Source organism: Elephas maximus, chromosome 2, assembly GCF_024166365.1.
Source record: "Elephas maximus indicus isolate mEleMax1 chromosome 2, mEleMax1 primary haplotype, whole genome shotgun sequence".
Classification (NCBI taxonomy): Eukaryota; Metazoa; Chordata; class Mammalia; order Proboscidea; family Elephantidae; genus Elephas; species Elephas maximus.
Window position 1 is genome coordinate 175,516,681 of NC_064820.1, and position 18,966 is coordinate 175,535,646.

General features: G+C 40.7%; 1 protein-coding gene across 5 annotated transcripts in view; it reads right to left on the reverse strand.

Moving 5' to 3' along the window:
• EBF1 (EBF transcription factor 1) overlaps positions 1 to 18,966 on the reverse strand; it is a 447,546-nt gene that overhangs the window by 105,910 nt on the left and 322,670 nt on the right. The window lies entirely within an intron of this gene.

The following is an 18,966-nucleotide window of genomic DNA, read 5'->3' on the forward strand; positions in this document are numbered from 1 at the left end:
AGTGTATACGCCTGGTGACTGTGCTGGCTGAATCTCCATATGATATTCCTACTCCCCTGAAGTGGATACAGCATAAATCAGAGGACACCAGCTTCTCCCGAGTCCCTCAGTGCGTTTTGGTTTGTTCCCTGATCAGAGTTCTCTGGGTTTCGTAACACAGATTCTTTTGTTGCCCAGAACTGCTTCTCTCAAAGGCAGTATGTGATTGCTTAGGGGACGTGAAAGAAAGCCACTGGAGGCATGTACAGTTTCACAAACATTCTGGTTTTCTTTTGTCTTTTCAAAAAAAATAGTTTTAAACCAATGTTTAGCAAAATATGTTGGACTCCATGAATTCCCAAAGATAAACTTTATGTGTGAATGTCAGAAAAGACTTTCGGAAACTGAAGTCTCAGGAATTGAGTTAAATGGAGGATTTAAACCTAGCTTTGGATAGTCAGTGGTATTACGTAACACTATATGAAATTTCTCTCAGTATAGACATGGGCATAGACGCAGATGGAGAGATAGTAGAGAGGTGTAGCTATTTTTTCCTATTTATTGTCTGTGTCCCCCAATTAGAATATAAGCCCCAAAAGGATCTGAACTTTGTCTTTCTTGTTTTCATTACTGTGCTCCCAGTATTTACCAGGGTCCGAGAACTAGTACCAAAAAAAAAAGAAAAAATGGTTGGCATCGAGTCAATTCCAACTCAGAGTGACCCCTTTCGTGTCACAGTAGAATTGAGCTCCATAGGGTTTTTCAATGGCTGATTTTTTGAAAGTAGATCACCAGGCCTTTCTTCCAAGGCACCTCTGGCAGACTTTGAACCTCCAACCTCTTGGTTAGCAGCAACCAAGCATATTAACCATCCACACCACTCAGAGACTCCAGAGAGACACTCAATTAATACCTGAATACTGAACAAATAAATGTTGTGATGCCATTAACCACCACCAATAATTAGGATGAAGATTCAATGAAGTCCCTTATGAATCTCAAAAAATAACAATAATAATCGATAACACTTCATTCAAAAATCTTTTTTTCACTTTGCCTTCACAAAATGCCTGGTATTCTCATTAAGCATTCCCAAAAATACACTTCCCAATTCTTCTGATGAGGAAACTAACCAGGTCCCTAAACCAATGCAGTTAATTGTACAGAACAAAATTGTGAGAAGATCAACTTTCAAAATACCAGTTTTGGGGAGAAAAAGACTAAAATAAATACATTATACTTCAACTACCTTTGGTTTTGTGGGCTTACTTATTTATTCTTGGTCATTTTTTTTTTTTTTTTAAATAAACTTTCTCCAGCTCTCTTCCCAGGATGTAGATGGTATGCCAGTTGGGCCCCGTTAAAGACTGGATCCCATCCTGACAGTCTGGGAGCTGGAAAAGTGCTGGTGAGTTCCTGAGGTCTAGGGTATTCCAGAAAGAGAGGATCAGCCACCAGGAATGCCAGCTTCTGTGGTTTGGGACTACACAATGAGTGCTTTCTCCAGGCTTGTTTTTCTAAATTCAGTCAAGAAGCAGCATCAGTCCCTGCTCGGGTCTGGCTTAGAGACCTGTGTTGCTGTTTATTTGTTTGAAATTTAAAATACAAAACAAAAAGGAAAGCTGCATATATTTATGGGAGGGGCTGAATGCTTACTATCAAAGTTGCCAGTTTATAAAGCTATATAATTGGTTGCTTCTAATTAACAATAATACGTGGGCAGAATCTTGGCCTATGGAATTAATTAGGAAATAAAAATCTAAGAGCTAAAAGGCTGATAGATGGAGTAGGCAGGGAATGAATTCACCTTTCACCAAAACGACTTTCTGGGTCTTTCAAAGCTCTAAAAAGAGAGGAAACCAAAGCTCTCACGTACTAATCAGAGGCTCTTGCTAACATGGTGTGTGTGTGTGGTATAGTTCATGTTTGCACACTGCATACATTGATACTCTCACATATATTCTATAAGTCCTCGTTTAAAATGCCCCTTCAGGAAGTGAGGGTCGTTACCTAAGGAAACTCTACAAAAAACTGAAGTCAAATCTCCTTTAATATCATACAATACAACTGCATTTGCTGGAAGTCTTTTGAGAGTGCATTACACGTGTCTCGCTGTTTTAAACAGAATCTATTCAATATAATTGTCATCTCTTTCCCGATGACTCAGGGCACCGTCATTATGAACAGTCATTAATGTGCTGCACAGTAATGTAGCTCTGTCTGCTTTTTAGTTTTTCCGTTCTTGCCCTAGACATTAGGCTGTCAGCTGTCACTTCTGCTGTCACTGAGGCTGTTTCTAACAATCCGCCTCCACTCCCAACCTCCCTCTAGTTTGCTCCTTCTAATTTTCCTGTGACCTGGAAAACAGACAACATAGCTTCTTTAGAATTACTGTCCTGGTTAACCCCAGAGACTTTTGTTTTGTTTTCCTTGCTTCTGGTTTCACACAGAGTTTTAGGGAGTTGAGATTGTAAAAATGAGGTTTTATTATACCCATATTAGATGGTTTAGAGATCATTCTGGAGTTCGATGGATTTTAGTTAAAATCTCAGGTCCAATAAACCAGCTGTGTTACTTTTGGGAAGTCGCTTACCCTCTCTGGCCTTCGGTTTCATTATCTGGGGGTGGGAAGAAGGATAGCTATCTGACAGCACTAATTGACGTAACAAGGATTACTTAACATAATGCCTGTAATGCTTATCAACCACTCAAAAAGTGTTAGTTTTATCACTACTTAATCCTCACCATTACCAGTAGATTTATATTAACGTATTTCTGTACATGCTTCACTGCGTAAGAAATTTATCTAAACTTAAACTATCTCCGCATGCATGCATTCACAAAAACTAAACTACACTCTATCAGATACTGACGCTTTGAAGCACCATTGAATACAATGGCTACTAAAGGAGCATATGTTTGAATAAATGAAGGAAGAAAGTGGAAGTAGCATCACTCAACAAATTTTCATCCATGCTTCTGACATACAAGGCTCGGTGCTAGGCACTGTGAACGACTGAGCTGAATTTGGCATGAATTCCCCACCCTCAAGGGAGAGGATATGTCATTAAGTCACAATAATTAAAGATAGAAAGTTATAAGGAATAATATGGTACAGGTAAGGCAATACAGGAATTCAGACACAAGAGAAAATATACCTGAAGCCGTCAGGGAAGGTTTCATAGATAAAGCCGGTATTTGAACTAGATCTGGGGCAGAAAGATATGGGCACAAAAAAAGAAGGAAAAGCATTCTGGGAGGAGGAGTGAGCAAGATAAAACTGTGAGTGCCACTGCAGGCACAAGGAGCAGCTAAGAATTCAGTGCGCCTAGAACATAAGATCAACCCATTAAACCCGTTGCCATCGAGTCGATTTCAACTCACAGAGACCCTACAGGACAGAGTAGAACTGCCCCATAGGTTTCCAAGGCTGTCATCTTCACGGACGCTGACTGCATCTTTCTCGTTGGTGGATCCCAATTGCTGACCTTTCGGTTAGCGGCCGAGCACTTAACCACTGTGCCACCAGGGACGATAATGAACAGTGAAGGGTAATGTTGAAAAGAAAGATAGGAGCTTTATGATGGCATGCTTGAATCCCAAACAGAGGCACATTGTGGCTGTAGGAAAGAAGCCAGTGAAGGTTTCGTAAGGAGGAAGGTTTCTCTTTCCAGTCATCAGGGAACTGTTTCGGCAGTTAGCACTGAGCACATGTCTGACACGAGTACAATACTACACAGATAGATGTTTTCTGCATAAAGTCACATGACTGCAGCCAGATGTGAATTGTCTTTGAGTCACATTAAAACTAGAAACACATCACACTTCTATGGCCCCATTATCAAGGAACATGCAAGTACCTCCTGAATGTACTGTAAACAACTGGCTGAAAAAATGTCCCCTTAACATCATTTTTAACTATTTCATAATTATCAATATAGAGAAAGGACAGGCTTCAGGCTCCTTAGTCTATGAAAATAGAGACTAAAGCATTTTCAGAACAAAGTCAGCATGGCTGTACTGTGTTAAAAAGGCCATAGGAATAACTATATATGTATATATATATATATATATATATATTTTTAAACAGGCTGGCTCCTCTAGAAGCTTTTTTTTTTTTTTTAAACAGGCTGGCTCCTCTAGAAGCTATTTTCCATAAAATAACGTGGCTTTGAAAGCTGTTCTTCAAAAATCATGTTCAAAGTTTAATACAACTGATTCTGATGGCTCTTTTTATCCTTTACAAGTAAAGTTTATAATTTTGCATTAAGCACCTTCCATATCATAGGTGGGCAGTAAGCACAGGTTAAATATAGACTTTGGAACTTCTATATTCGGAAAAATATAGGCAACTATGAACTATTTTAAAGCCACCTATTGAATCAACTTTTCACAAAACTTACACAGGTGAGCCTAAATAGATGCAAAATAAGTAGACACAGAATTATTTATATTGTATCATTCATATTATAAAATTATTTTTGAGATACTGTCTTTTCCCATCTTTCTTAATTTTCATTTTCATGTTACTGGGATTGTATCTCATATACAGAGCTCTGGCGGCATACTGGTTAAGAGCTCATATTCTAACCAAAAGGTCGGAGGTTCAAATTCACCCGCCGCTCCTTGGAAGCCCTATATGGCAGTTCTACACAGTCCTACAAGGTCACTATGAGTCAGAATTGACTTGACGGCACACAACACACACACACATCTCGCACACAGCGTGATATAGAGAACAGAATTAGGGTGCTGGTGTCGTCATGTGTAAAATTTAGCAAGGTTTGGTAAATGTGAAGAAGTATGTTAAAAGCCTGTGGAAAGGTCAGGAGAAAACCAGGTACGGCATAAAGCTGAATTGAGGGGGAGGCCTGGTGTCAGGAAAACTGGGCTGTAATTCCAACACTAAGTAGCGAATGTGTTCCCTGGGCAAGCTACTTTACCTCTCTGGAGCCTCTTTTCCCTCACTTAAAAAATAAGACTTGCGCTTGGTGACTGGAAAAGTTCCTCAATCCCCTGAAAATTCTGTGACTCTACATGTGGTTCAGTAAAAAATCAAGACCTGGCAAGAAGGCCTGGGGAACTTCCAGTGAGATACACGCCTGCGTTTGAGCCATTCATTCTTTAAAATCACAGAGGAGCAATGCTATTTATTTACAACCATTCCTCTGAGCTACGTGTCCAAATGAGAATGGAAAGTAGAGACAGATCTAAAAAAAAGAAGAAATCAAGAACTGTATTTAAAATCTTGTTTTCCACTTTTGGAATTCAGCCCCCAAAACTGCCATATACCCAACTATATTGGCCCACAGGTCTCCCCTCAGCAGTTTCTTTGACCTCTCCCTGATTCTTGGAGTGTGGATGAAGAAAGCATATAACTGAGGATGAGAAGATCCTGTGTAGCCCTTATATGAGGCTAACCAGCCCCATACAGGGGCAATATACAGTGACACATACCCTTCAGCTTCTCCCGTCTGAGCTAAGTGGTCCAGGCAATCCTTAAGTATAGCTGCCTTACAAAATCAAATGACATCTAGTGCCAAGTGTGCACTGGCTGAAACCAAACGCAAAATATTAAACAAACACTGTTCAAAGCCTTGCAACATAAAAGAATAACAGCTACACATTCCTGGTCTAATCTGAATAATTACTCTGCAAATAGTTCAGATGATTCTCTCACATTTATCTCAACCCAATTACATCATGATTCAATCTTATAATTTTGCTTCATTAATATGAAATCCAAATGTGCCTCAGCCACCACCAAAATATTTTCCTGTAAGGAGGTCCCTGAACAAAAGGACTCATTGCCACAAAAGTTTGGGCATTGGGGCACCTTCGGTATTCACAGTGCTTGTAGCAACTTAAAAGCTCTGCAAAGGCCTTAAACAAGGACCAGCTGAATTTGTTTGACTCAACATTTTCCAAACTTAGCTGGAAAAACCTCCCTCCTTAATCTCTCATGGGGTACCTATTAATATCTCAAAGAACTAGTATTCCATTGAACTAACTGGATGATGAATTAGGGCAACATTGTGGTAGAAGTCTTAGATTTATATAAGATAACTGAATCTGAGACACAGGAGTAAAAATATTGACTGAAGACATATCAATAGTGAGATCCAATTTTGTACCTAATTAAATTGGTGTGAAGAAGTTCACAGAATCCTTTTGCAAATAAACATGGTATTGTGTATCCCTAGTGGGTTCTAGAGGAAAAAAGAACAATAGTAGAAGAAAAGAAGCTATTTCCCACCCATCACCACTCTCTCCTTACTTAGGGGGTTTCTCAGAGGGATAAACTCTAGATAGAAGAATTCTTAAAATCGTAGCACCGACTGAACAGAGAGAACTTAGTCTAAGCCGCTCATTCTCAGATGGGGAAACTAAGGCCCAATGGGCAGCACTGACTAGAATCTAGATCCTATCATTGGGCAACGGAAGGACTGCAGTTAATATCCAGGTCTCCCGACTGACTCTGTACCCACCACTGCTCCATGCAGCCTACACCCTTGGTTAGAATACTGTCCTCAGTTCCCTCCACCCTTTGCTCCCCGCCAATCCCACTGTAATGCTTCTTTACAGGCAGCTTAAATACCTTTAGCAGTATGAATTATCACAGATATGTCAATGAATAAATAAAATGAATGTGGAAACCTAAAATACCTTGCACGGAGATTAGTACATGGTACATTAGTACATTTTAACCTATGTGACCAGTCTACTCTGACTACAGCACTCTCTCTGCCTTATAGAATCTTGCTTAGAATTGTAAACCACAAATTTAATACTAGATTATATAAGCATATTATATAACTTTGTAATTTGCTTCATAGGAGCAAGCTGTCTTTCCAAATAAAACATCAAATCCCACAAGACGGAATTTGTCTTAATAGCCCCATAGTACCCACAACAGTGCTATATGCCCAGCAGGCAAGCCAACCAGTATTCATTGTTCAGAAATTAAAGGACTTCAGAGGAGATATTAAAATAAATATTAGTTCCACAGACCCGGAGCATGAACACCTTCCTGCTCTAAATCACGTGTTGGTGAGAAAATAAGAACAATCAAGTGGATATCTGGTCAAGAAAAAACTTATCCCACATTAAAAATTAACACACAACCTTGTTGGCTTTCCTGAATTTATATATAAAACACTACAAGGATTTTTAAAAGTTCTGCTAGGGAGGGCGGAGCCAAGATGGCGGACTAGGCAGACGCTACCTCGGATCCCTCTTACAACAAAGACACGGAAAAACAAGTGAATCGATCACATACATAACAATCTACGAACCCTGAACAACAAACACAGATTTAGAGATGGAGAACGAACTAATACGGGGAAGCAGCGATTGTTTCCAGAGCCTGGAGCCAGCGTACCAGTCAGGTACGGCACAAGCACAGAGACCTGCTCCACCCCCTTGAACTAACCCCGGGAGGGGGACCAGCTGGTTCCACGGGCGGCGTGGGACGCAGCCGGTAGGAGAAGTCCCCGGGAGGCAGTGACTGATCTTGGAGCAGAAAGAGCAGCATCCGAGCTGGGGAACCGTCCCGCAGGGATTAGGACTGCACGCAGGTACGCCATAAACACGGAGAGTTGCTCCACCCCCTGAACTAACCCCGGGAAGGGGACCAGCCGGGTCGCGCGGGCGGCGTGGGACGCAGCCGGTAGGAGAAGTCCCCGGGAGGCAGCGACTGGTATTGGAGTGGGGAGAACAGCGTTCCAGCCAGGACACTCGGTTGCGGCACAAGCACAGGGAGCTACTCCACCCATCTGAACTAACCCCGGGAGGGGGCCCACCTAGTTCACGGGGGCGGCACGGCCACGCGGCTGGAGAGACGAGAAGTCCCCGGGAGGCACCGACTGATTTTGGAGTTGAGAGTGCACCGTCCCAGCAGGGGAGCCTTGACGCTGGGCGTGGGGCTGGAAGCGGAGGATCTGACCGTGACTCCAGCGGGCCAGACCCCCCAGGGGCAATCTCCACACAGCCAGCACACATAGGCGACGCGCCCGCGGGAATCTCAGATATAACAGTCATTCCAAGCAAGACAAGCAACTCTGGCTATATTCTGAGGTGCTACTCTCCTATCTCTCTGTTCCCTCCCCCACCCTTCCCAGGCGGCTTCATTAACATCTGAATAGCCTGAGCCAAAGGGAGAACTCTGATAGGGATCTGACTGCAGTTTTTTTTTTAGCGGATTTTCTGGAAAAACTAGTTTCCCAGTGATGGCTCGGAGACAACAATCCATATCAAACCACTTAAAGAAGCAGACCGGGACAGCTTCTCCAACCCCCCAAACAAAAGAATCAAAATCTTTCCCAAATGAAGATACAATTTTGGAATTATCAGATACAGAATATAAAAAACTAATTTACAGAATGCTTAATGATATCACAAATGAAATTAGGATATCTGCAGAAAAAGCCAAGGAACACACTGATAAAACTGTTGAAGAACTCAAAAAGATTATTCAAGAACATACTGGAAAAATTAATAAGTTGCAAGAATCCATAGAGAGACAACATGTAGAAATCCAAAAGATTAACAATAAAATAACAGAATTAGACAACGTAATAGGAAGTCAGAGGAGCAGACTCGAGCAATTAGAATGCAGACTGGGACATCTGGAGGACCAGGGAATTAACACCAACATAGCTGAAAAAAAATCAGATAAAAGAATTAAAAAAAATGAAGAAACCCTAAGAATTATGTGGGACTCTATCAAGAAGGATAACCTGCGGGTGATTGGAGTCCCAGAACAGGGAGGAGGGACAGAAAACACAGAGAAAATAGTTGAAGAACTTCTGACAGAAAACTTCCCTGACATCATGAAAGACGAAAGGATATCTATCCAAGATGCTCATCGAACCCCATTTAAGATTGATCCAAAAAGAAAAACACCAAGACATATTATCATCAAACTCACCAAAACCAAAGATAAACAGAAAATTTTAAAAGCAGCCAGGGAGAAAAGAAAGGTTTCCTTCAAGGGAGAATCAATAAGAATATGTTCTGACTACTCAGCAGAAACCATGCAGGCAAGAAGGGAATGGGACGACATATACAGAACACTGAAGGAGAAAAACTGCCAGCCAAGGATCATATATCCAGCAAAACTCTCTCTGAAATATGAAGGCGAAATTAAGATATTTACAGACAAACACAAGTTTAGAGAATTTGCAAAAACCAAACCAAAGCTACAAGAAATACTAAAGGATATTGTTTGGTCAGAGAACCAATAATATCAGATATCAGCACAACACAAGGTCACAAAACAGAACGTCCTGATATCAACTCAAATAGGGAAATCACAAAAACAAACAAATTAAGATTAATTAAAAAAAAAAAATACACATAACAGGGAATCATGAAAGTCAATAGGTAAAAGATCACAATAATCAAAAAGAGGGACTAAATACAGGAGGCATTGAACTGCCATATGGAGAGTGATACAAGGCGATATAGAACAATACAAGTTAGGTTTTTACTTAGAAAAATAGGGGTATATAATGAGGTAACCACAAAAAGGTATAACAACTCTATAACTCAAGACAAAAACCAAGAAAAACGTAACGACTCAACTAACATAAAGTCAAACACTATGAAAATGAGGATCTCACAATTTACTAAGAAAAACGCCTCAGCACAAAAAAGTATGTGGAAAAATGAAATTGTCAACAACACACATAAAAAGGCATCAAAATGACAGCACTAAAAACTTATTTATCTATAATTACCCTGAATGTAAATGGACTAAATGCACCAATAAAGAGACAGAGAGTCACAGACTGGATAAAGAAACACGATCCATCTATATGCTGCCTACAAGAGACACACCTTAGACTTAGAGACTCAAATAAACTAAAACTCAAAGGATGGAAAAAAGTATATCAAGCAAACAATAAGCAAAAAAGAAGAGGAGTAGCAATATTAATTTCTGACAAAATAGACTTTAGACTTAAATCCACCACAAAGGATAAAGAAGGACACTATATAATGATAAAAGGGACAATTGATCAGGAAGACATAACCATATTAAATATTTACGCACCCAATGACAGGGCTGCAAGATACATAAATCAAATTTTAACAGAACTGAAAAGCGAGATAGATACCTCCACAATTATAGTAGGAGACTTCAACACACCACTTTCGGAGAAGGACAGGACATCCAGCAAGAAGCTCAACAGAGACACGGAAGATCTAATTACAACAATCAACCAACTTGACCTCATTGACTTATACAGAACTCTCCACCCAACTGCTGCAAAATATACTTTTTTTTCCAGCGCACATGGAACATTCTCTAGAATAGACCACATATTAGGACATAAAACAAACCTTTGCAGAGTCCAAAACATCGAAATATTACAAAGCATCTTCTCAGATCACAAGGCAATAAAACTAGAGATCAATAACAGAAAAACGAGGGAAAAGAAATCAAATACTTGGAAAATGAACAATACCCTCCTGAAAAAAGACTGGGTTATAGAAGACATCAAGGAGGGAATAAGGAAATTCATAGAAAGCAACGAGAATGAAAATACTTCCTATCAAAACCTCTGGGACACAGCAAAAGCAGTGCTCAGAGGCCAATTTATATCAATAAATGCACACATACAAAAAGAAGAAAGAGCCAAAATCAGAGAACTGTCCCTACAACTTGAACAAATAGAAAGTGAGCAACAAAAGAATCCATCAGGCACCAGAAGAAAACAAATAATAAAAATTAGAGCTGAACTAAATGAATTAGAGAACAGAAAAACAATTGAAAGAATTAACAAAGCCAAAAGCTGGTTCTTTGAAAAAATTAACAAAATTGATAAACCATTGGCTAGACTGACTAAAGAAATACAGGAAAGGAAACAAATAACCCGAATAAGAAATGAGAAGGACCACATCACAACAGAACCAAATGAAATTAAAAGAATCATTTCAGATTACTACGAAAAATTGTACTCTAACAAATTTGAAAACCTAGAAGAAATGGATGAATTCCTGGAAAAACACTACCTACCTAAACTAACACATTCAGAAGTAGAACAACTAAATAGACCCATAACAAAAAAAGAGATTGAAACGGTAATCAAAAAACTCCCAACAAAAAAAAGTCCCGGCCCGGACGGCTTCACTGCAGAGTTCTACCAAATTTTCAGAGAAGAGTTAACACCACTACTACTAAAGGTATTCCAAAGCATAGAAAATGACGGAATACTACCCAACTCATTCTATGAAGCCACCATCTCCCTGATACCAAAACCAGGTAAAGACATTACAAAAAAAGAAAATTATAGACCTATATCCCTCATGAACATTGATGCAAAAATCCTCAACAAAATTCTAGCCAATAGAATCCAACAACACATCAAAAAAATAATTCACCCTGATCAAGTGGGATTTATACCAGGTATGCAAGGCTGGTTTAATATCAGAAAAACCATTAATGTAATCCATCACATAAATAAAACAAAAGACAAAAACCACATGATCTTATCAATTGATGCAGAAAAGGCATTTGACAAAGTCCAACACCCATTCATGATAAAAACTCTTACCAAAATAGGAATTGAAGGAAAATTCCTCAACATAATAAAGGGCATCTATGCAAAGCCAACAGCCAATGTCACTCTAAATGGAGAGAACCTGAAAGCATTTCCCTTGAGAACGGGAACCAGACAAGGATGCCCTTTATCACCGCTCTTATTCAACATCGTGTTGGAAGTCTTAGCCAGGGCAATCAGGCTAGACAAAGAAATAAAAGGTATCCGGATTGGCAAGGAAGAAGTAAAGTTATCACTATTTGCAGATGACATGATTATATACACAGAAAACCCTAAGGAATCCTCCAGAAAACTACTGAAACTAATAGAAGAGTTTGGCAGAGTCTCAGGTTATAAAATAAACATACAAAAATCACTTGGATTCCTCTACATCAACAAAAAGAACACCGAAGAGGAAATAACCAAATCAATACCATTCACAATAGCCCCCAAGAAGATAAGATACTTAGGAATAAATCTTACCAAGGATGTAAAAGACCTATACAAAGAAAACTACAAAGCTCTACTACAAGAAATTCAAAAGGACATACTTAAGTGGAAAAACATACCTTGCTCATGGATAGGAAGACTTAACATAGTAAAAATGTCTATTCTACCAAAAGCCATCTATACATTTAACGCACTTCCGATCCAAATTCCAATGTCATATTTTAAGGGGATAGAGAAACAAATCACCAATTTCATATGGAACGGAAAGAAGCCCCGGATAAGCAAAGCACTACTGAAAAAGAAGAAGAAAGTGGGAGGCCTCACCTTACCTGACTTCAGAAACTATTATACAGCCACAGTAGTCAAAACAGCCTGGTATTGGTACAACAACAGACACATAGACCAATGGAACAGAATTGAGAACCCAGACATAGATCCATCCACGTATGAGCAGCTGATATTTGACAAAGGACCAGTGTCAATTAACTGGGGAAAAGATAGCCTTTTTAACAAATGGTGCTGGCATAACTGGATATCCATTTGCAAAAAAATGAAACAGGACCCATACCTCACACCATGCACAAAAACTAACTCCAAGTGGATCAAAGACCTAAACATAAAGACTAAAACGATAAAGATCATGGAAGAAAAAATTGGGACAACCCTAGGAGCCCTAATACAAGGTATAAACAGAATACAAAACATTACCAAAAATGATGAAGAGAAACCCGATAACTGGGAGCTCCTAAAAATCAAACACCTATGCTCATCTAAAGACTTCACCAAAAGAGTAAAAAGACCACCTACAGATTGGGAAAGAATTTTCAGCTATGACATCTCCGACCAGCGCCTGATCTCTAAAATCTACATGATTCTGTCAAAACTCAACCACAAAAAGACAAACAACCCAATCAAGAAGTGGGCAAAGGATATGAACACACATTTCACTAAAGAAGATATTCAGGCAGCCAACAGATACATGAGAAAATGCTCTCGATCATTAGCCATTAGAGAAATGCAAATTAAAACTACGATGAGATTCCATCTCACACCAGCAAGGCTGGCATTAATCCAAAAAACACAAAATAATAAATGTTGGAGAGGCTGCGGAGAGATTGGAACTCTCATACACTGCTGGTGGGAATGTAAAATGGTACAACCACTTTGGAAATCTATCTGGCGTTATCTTAAACAGTTAGAAATAGAACTACCATACAACCCAGAAATCCCACTCCTAGGAATATACCCTAGAGATACAAGAGCCTTCATACAAACAGATATATGCACACCCATGTTTATTGCAGCTCTGTTTACAATAGCAAAAAGTTGGAAGCAACCAAGGTGTCCATCAACGGATGAATGGGTAAATAAATTGTGGTATATTCACACAATGGAATACTACGCATCGATAAAGAACAGTGACGAATCTCTGAAACATTTCATAACATGGAGGAACCTGGAAGGCATTATGCTGAGCAAAATTAGTCAGAGGCAAAAGGACAAATATTGTATAAGACCACTATTATAAGATCTTGAGAAATAGTAAACCTGAGAAGAACACATACTTTTGTGGTTACGAGGGGGGGAGGGAGGGAGGGTGGGAGAGGGTTTTTTATTGATTAATCAGTAGATAAGAACTGCTTTAGGTGAAGGGAAAGACAACACTCAATACATGGAAGGTCAGCTCAATTGGACTGGACCAAAAGCAAAGAAGTTTCCGGGATAAAATGAATGCTTCAAAGGTCAGCGGAGCAAGCGCGGGGGTCTGGGGAACATGGTTTGCGGGGACTTCTAAGTCAATTGGCAAAATAATTCTATTATGAAATCATTCTGCATCCCACTTCGAAATGTGGCGTCTGGGGTCTTAAATGCTAACAAGCAGCCATCTAAGATGCAGCAATTGGTCTCAACCCACCTGGAGCAAAGGAAAATGAAGAACACCAAGCCCACATGACAACTAAGAGCCCAAGAGACAGAAAGGGCCACATGAACCAGAGACCTACATCATCCTGAGACCAGAAGAACTAGTTGGTGCCCGGCCACAATCGATGACTGCCCTGACAGGGAGCTCAGCAGAGGACCCCTGAGGGAGCAGGAGATCAGTGGGATGCAGACCCCAAATTCTCATAACAAGACCAAACTTAATGGTCTGACTGAGACTGGAGGAATCCCGGCGGCCATGCTCCCCAGACCTTCAGCTGACACAGGACAGGAACCATCCCCGAAGACAACTCATCAGAAATGAAAGGGACTGGTCAGCGGGTGGGAGAGAGATGCTGATGAAGAGTGAGCTAATTATATCAGGTGGACACTTGAGATTGTGTTGGCAACTCTTGCCTGGAGGGGGGATGGGAGGATAGAGAGAGAGGGAAGCCGGCAAAATTGTCAAGAAAGGAGAGACTGAAAGGGCTGACTCAAGACGGGGAGAGTAAGTGGGAGTAGGGAGTGAGATGTATGTAAACTTATATGTGACAGACTGATTGGATTTGTAAACGTTCACTTGAAGCTTAATAAAAGTTATTATAAAAAAAAAAAAAAAAAAAAGTTCTGCTAGAGTAAGGTAGAGTAAGGAACACAAGAATATCAGTAAAATAATTTCTAAAAAGAGGCAAAGGAGAAAGGCGAAGAAACAATGAAGGAAGAATAACAAAGACAGCAAACCAAATTCCCAAGTAAGCCATGCGGTTCACTCTGAACCTGGGAGCTCTCCGAAGGCAGCCCTGAGTGAGGACAATGGAGTGCCACCTTTCTTTCTCCTAACCCTCAGGGGGCAATCAGTGAGCTAAACTGAACTACTCATTTGCAAAAGATTGGGATGGTAGGGGAAGAACACAGATGAAGGTAAATTAAGCTGGCCCTGTTTTCCCTGGCTCTTTCTTAAATTCTTTAGCTAAAAAAAGACTCCAAATAATAGCATCAGCTGCTAATCTAAAATGTTATCTGTTCGTCCTAGCCCAACAGCCTGCTTCCTGGGTGCTATGGGCCATAGAGTGAGGAAATGGAGAAGCGATGAAAGTCTACTGAGAACTAGAAAGTACTGGATCTTAGGGGTGGCATAACCTCAAGAGATTGTGTGATCCTGGGGCAATGACTTTGGCTAGATAGGGGTCCTCCTCTGGAGATGAGGCCCAAACAAATTAACTGTCTTGCCCAAGGTCACTTAGGTAGATGAAGGGAGAGGTTGTCTTCTGTCCCTAACACAAGATATGTATCCTTTACTTCAGAAGGATAAAGTCTTCCTAGAAGCCAGTGGCTCCAACCACAAACGTGTACAGCTAGAAAATGAAGGAATCACTCTCAACTCTCTGATTCTCCGCATGCCAATTCTACCTTACTTTGGAAGATGATAGTAACTGTCAAGATATCTCCACCACAAGGAATCAATGACAATGGTGGGCAGAACACTCTGGTCGGATGAAGTAAAACCCTGGGGTAAAAATCTCGGCATGGGCTAAATCATGGAACTTTAAGAAAGTAAGCCCTGGAGTTGGAGTCCCTGGGTTCAAATCTCATCTCTACCACCTGATAATTGAGCAACTTATTAAAACCTCCCCAAGCCTCAATTTCCATCAGTAAATGGAAGCAATGTTGTATATACTTGTGAGGCATGCATGAGAGCCAGGCCAAACACTGCACATAGTGCCTGGCAGAAACTAAAGTGTCCAGTGAATGTTAGCTGATACTAGTCATATTTTGCATTTTCCACAGCTTTTTCAAGTTGTCCTCTCTTAAATATTTACAGTGTCGAGTTCTGGTTCTACCTAATACAAGCCTTGAGAAATGGCTCCAAACTTGGATGATATTTTTTGCCCTATGTGGTTTTATTTGATTAAAAACCAAAACCATCGTTACTACTACCATTGCTGTTTTTTACTGCTTCTACTAGAATTCTAAATGGCTTCCTATACGTGTCTTTTTCTCTCTCTTTCCCCTTTCAGTTCTTCTCTCTCCCTCAAGAGTCCATTTGCTCTCTCATTAACTTGGGCTTTTATTTCTTTTGTAAAAACAGTACAAACCAAACAAAAAACTCGTTGTTATTGAGTAGATCTGATTCATAGCGACCCTATAGGACAGAGTAGAATTGCCCCATAGGGTTTCCAAGGAGCAGCTGGTGGATTCAAACTGCTGACTTTTTGGTTAGCAGCCAAGCTCTTAACCACTGTGCCAAGCGGAATTCAAATCTCATCTCTATCACTATCTAGCACTATGGTCTTGAGGAAGGTTCTTAACCTCTCTGATACTCAGTTTCCTCATCTGTAAAATGGGAATAATAAGAATATCCAACACAGGGCTGTTAGGAGGACTAAATAATACCCATAAAGTGTCTACGTAGGACAAACCATAAGTAAATGTAATTATTTCTCAATTTCCCACCACTCCACAAAGGATTTTTTGATTAAGGGCAGTACCAAATCCTCTCCCTGAACTAAAAGAAAGGCAAATTCTGTCTGTTAAAAAGCTTGTGTGAACATTTAATATGTAAATAATTAAGAATATTAACAAAATGGGTGACCCATGCAAAGCTCATTTTTCTGAAATGTGAGGACTATCATTATGAAAACTGCCCAAGTTCAAGCTCTCCATTGCAGATATCCAATGGCTAATGCTACCATGGTATGATCCCCTTGTTCATGGGGTCGTCACAAGTTGAGGGCTGGCCTGACAGCAGCTAACAACAACAACCTGTTCCCTAGGAGCCCCTGGGTGACGCAAACAGTTAAACATGCACTCAGCTGCCAACCACGAGGTTGGAGGTTCAAGTCTACCCAGAGGTGCCTCAGAAGAAAGGCCTGGCCATCTACTTCTGAAAAATAAGCCATTGAAAACTCTACGGAGTACAGTTCTACTCTGACACACATGGGGTCGCCATGAGTCAGAATCACCTCAACAGCAACTTTTTTTTTCTTTATTAACCTGATCCCAAAAAAAGATGAGAAAGGGAAACTGGGAGGAAAGGGGGACCTTGACCAGCAACAAGGCAAAAGGGGAAAATGAATGATTTCCTAATGTGTCAAGTGCTTATTCCATACCAATTCAGTCTACTCAGGCTAAGACAGGTACAGAGATTTAAAGGAAGCTTCAGACTAAGCCACCTGATTCTCACAGGGTCAAAGGGACCTACTTCCAAGTTACAGTCTGAGCCCCACTCTTCAAGGCCTCACTTTGACTGCAGTGAAATGAAGCAAGAAGTCAATATTATGTTCTTATTCTTCCCTTCCCCCAACTTCCATGAAAAGCAACAGGAAGAAGGAGAGAAAGTGATGAAGATACAGCCCAGAGGACCTGGTTGAGGCTGTCCTTGTGAGGATTGCTATTACACATGTAGCCAAGTGAACAGGGAATAAGACATGAAGGTGGCAGCAAAACATGAAGGTGATACTTCTAATTCACAACCCAATGGTTCCAATAAAGAATGGAATGCAGTTGGCAGAGGGAGCTCAGTTCACCTCTCATGCCTGGGATGTTCCAACTTGGACAATAATTAGGTGGGTGGCCAGAGAAACCCATCTCTGATTCAGCTTTACAAGAGCTTTGATTCTCTAGCCAAGAGCATATCACTTGTTGGCTGCTTGGGAAAAACAAAGCCAGAGGCAGCACATGCTGGCAAGGGGCTTGTCTGAGTGGGTTATTGGCAGTGCGAAGTGCACAAGGAAGGCTTACAAAAAAGGACAAGCTCTGCTTTGGAAAGATAAACATACCCAACCATCACAGGCTTAACTCTTTGCTCAACTCTTTGGCCCCGCTAAAGAGAAAACACAAATAAAACATCTACACGGGCTATACAGTGGATTCATGGGAGAATAATTAGAAATGGAAGTAGAAAACCTGCATTCTAGCTCAAGTTCTGCTACTGACTTCTCTGTGCAGCCACAAACATATCACTTAAATTCTATGCGCTCTGCCCAGCTGCAGGCTGGTTATGGAGCTATGCATCTCTAAGCCTTAGTATCCTCATCAAGAAAAGTAAGTGCTAAAGGGGATATTGGTAGTTCAATGTGAGAGACCCAGGTTCAATTCCCAGCCAATGCATTTCACGCACAGCTACCACCCATCTGTCAGTGAAGGCTTGTGTGTTGCTATGATGCTGAATAGGTTTCAATGGAGCTTCCAGACTAAGGTGGGCTAGGAAAAAAGGCCTGATGATCTGCTCCCAAAAATCAACCAATGAAAACCGTATGGATCCCAATGGTCCAACCCGCAACCAATCATGGAATGGTACACGATCAGGCAGCATTTTATTCTATTGTGCACGGAGTCGCCATAAGTCGGGACCCTCTCCACCAAAGCTAACAACCACAGGAGTGTTTACCTCATAGGGTTGAGAGAAAAGCCATGTGATGTGTGTCAAGAGCTCGGCACAATGCCTGCACTATAGTAAGTGCTCGATAAAGTTTAGTGATTAATATGACTCTTTGTAAAACAAGCAGGATCAATGTGCTCTAGGGTGCCTTGCAGCCCTATCACTGCATTTTATTCTAAACTTTGGTGAGGTAAAAGGAAAGAAGCTGCAGGCATGCTGGCTGAGAAATCTAGGCTCACGATTTAAAAAGTATAGGCAAGTTTGCCATGGCATCTATATAATACTGATGTTTATGTTCTGTAGCCTTGAGCTAATGTTGGTGATTGCCAGACGAGTCAACTGCAAGTTAAAATAATGATCACAGTGTTTGGAAGGCACTGCACAAATACAGTCATTTTCATATGGTTGCAGTCACATGCTGGGATGCCTGAGAGCTGTAAAACCCTAGGGTCAGAAAAAGCCCTGGGTTCTTCTAGGCACCTCACTCACTCTCTGATGAAGGGTCCTTGAGTATGTTGAGATCTCCCTACACCTAGATTATTACTGTCATTTGAATGGCATTCCTTGAAGATCAGCCTACAGTAGACTCCATCTACACACCATCCACAGATAAGACTAACCTGCTGAAGTTTAAATGGAGCTTATCCTGTATATCATGGGATTTTGCATCTCCTTTTCAGTTCCCGGTATTCA